General features: G+C 36.9%; 1 long non-coding RNA gene across 1 annotated transcript; it reads right to left on the bottom strand.

Annotated features, from left to right (window-relative positions):
• Nucleotides 1-1,502: 1,502 nt before the first annotated feature.
• Nucleotides 1,503-2,324, bottom strand: LOC114193184. Its single transcript, XR_003606234.1, has 3 exons — nucleotides 2,040-2,324; nucleotides 1,838-1,903; nucleotides 1,503-1,753 (listed from the first exon to the last, which is right to left on the bottom strand). It is a non-coding gene; the product is annotated as an uncharacterized LOC114193184 (long non-coding RNA).
• Between the last annotated feature and the right edge of the window lie 216 nt (nucleotides 2,325-2,540).

Here is a 2,540-nt window from a genome sequence, read left to right as displayed (position 1 = left end):
TTGCCATGGGCTGGATTTTGGTTTAATACAAATTACAGTGCCTCTACAAAAATGTCTCCTTTCAAAGCTCTATATGCACAAAACCCTTTATTACTTTTAAAGGACACCACCATTCCATCTAAAATCGAAAGTGTTAATCAACTCCAACATGAACGTGATGACCTATTACAAGAGTTAAAAAGGAACCTATGCAAAGCTCAAGAGAAAAATCGGGTGCAGGCTAATAAACATCGACGTGATGTGGAGTATCAAATAGGTGATTGGGTTTATCTTAAATTGCAGCCTTATAGATTGAAATCTTTAGCACGCAGACCAAATGAAAAGCTCAGTCCTAGGTTCTACAAACCTTTCCAAATTGTCGAACGCATGGGGACGGTTGCATACAAGCTAGCTCTACCTGATCACAGCAGAATCCACCCAGTTTTTCATGTATACTTGCTCAAATGCGCGGTCCAATCGGCCACTTATGTCCAGGCATTACCCATAGTGCTTACGGAAGAGTTGATATTAGAAGTTTACCCTGCAGCACTGTTGGATACACAAATTAATAGTCAGGGCGACATGGAAGTTTTAATCCAATGGCGACATCTTCCAAACAGTGAAAATAGTTGGGAAATAGCAACAACCATCATCAAGGAGTTCCCTGATTTTCACCTTGAGGACAAGGTGAATCTTCATGGAGGGGGTATTGATAGGTTTAGTGGCAAGGTTTACACTAGGAGAAATAAAGCAGAGAGGCAGTTATAACCTCCTGCAGTTATAATTGTATAACAGACTAATATAAATAGTCTATGTTTTAGGATTGGTAAGGAGGCTTTTTAATTGTTTTGGAGTGTTGGAGTTTGGGAGAGAATGGGTCCTCTCGAAAGACCTTTAAAGTTGTAAACGTTTGTTGTTACTGTTCTTATTCAATTGAAAGAACAATAGCCATAATAAGATCATATATGGATTATACATATTTGTCTGAGTCTGGATACCTATCAAATTCATACTAATTCTAAATGTCAATTAACCTTGTTTAATTTTCTTAATCACGTTTAAGAAAATAACTTCATTCCCTAATAAACTTCCTTTCATGCTAATTGATGAAAGAGTTTGATTCTGAGAAATTAGTTTCAAATAAGAATATTGTCTCCATTTGGAAGAAAAGTTATTGAGATAAGAGTATTTTAGAGGTTGTTTCGTTAAATTAGTTAAAACTAGTTAATGTTTATTATATCCGAGCTTAGATTTGTTCATTTGAGTCTCCAAAGAGTGCACTTTTTGTTTATCTGAATTCAGAAAGTAGAAAGTTGAGATCATTTATAGAATGGAAACTTAGAAAAGCTAAACTAATCGGGAGGAAAATTTTCACAAGCTTGTTCACATCCCTCTTTATTGATTGTAGGGTCATCGGAACAGATTAAGGATCCATTTGTTTCCATTCCCCATTGAAATTCAACACTTCCATCACGATCCTAAGATGCAAAAACCATATCAGAAACAACACTAGCAAACTATCCATGTAGAAGAGGCTTAATGTCCTAGACATTTGTAGAATAAGAACAAAAATAGAAATAAACCATTTATGATTAGACCTCACCCTGGCTATAAAAAGAGTACAAATGTTCAATCAAGATGAAAAATACGGAAGAGGGAAAGTGAGAATGGGTGGGGAATGTTTTGTAGTGTATTGGCTTCATCATGAACATTGGTGTAGCAATTGAATTCAAGCTTCCATTAATTTTGAAGTTTTCCCCCACATGTTCAAAGGCTGCATGTGCAACACTAGAAAAGTTAATGGGTGGGAGCTAGCTTATTAAGAGAAGAAAAAATACACTAGAGTTTAATGGCTTACGTTCTTGAAGAGAAAAGGAGGTTGTCACCATTTCTACACCACAACAATTCCTCCAATATAAGATTTCTGAAAAACAACATCTAAAACCTCAGGTGTTATTTTCTACTCTAACCTCCCAAGAAACAGTAAATGCTAATTGAAGAAAATAACTTTGCAATGCCACCCAAGGACACCTCAAGGTAGAACAAGAGCAAGCACACACCGAGAAAATGATCGCCATGGCAAAATAGGCGGATGACCTATGGGATTGCGCTCAAGAACGCGTTTGGGCTTAGGGTTTCATCAACTTGTTGTTCTTATTATCGTCGACATCGAAGAGTAGTGTTCCTATTCCTGCAATTCGTATTCCTTTTTTGTGATGATGGAAGAGGGGTTGTGGATGGAGGATTGGATTGTAGGGGAAGAACAACTAAGGAAAGATATCAGGGGAGTTCCCAATCGAACACACTAAGCATGAATTAGAGTCCAAATTCCAAGTTCCAATCACAACTCCACCGCCACAATTTGTCCAGAGCAACATAAAACACGAGATTTATGCAAAAAAAAAAGTGAGCTAGGGTATTAGACAAAGAGAAAGCAAAACTCCATTTAGAAAATTGAAAGAGAGAAAAAAGTGCAAATGTACCACACACAAAAGGAAAAATTTTATTCAAATTAGAGCAAGAGGCAGAGGCATGACATATCTTAAGGCATAGAGTTTGAC

The sequence above is a fragment of the Vigna unguiculata genome, chromosome 8, assembly GCF_004118075.2.
Source record: "Vigna unguiculata cultivar IT97K-499-35 chromosome 8, ASM411807v1, whole genome shotgun sequence".
In the NCBI taxonomy this organism is placed as follows: domain Eukaryota; kingdom Viridiplantae; phylum Streptophyta; class Magnoliopsida; order Fabales; family Fabaceae; genus Vigna; species Vigna unguiculata.
This window is presented reverse-complemented; position numbering and strand designations above follow the sequence as displayed.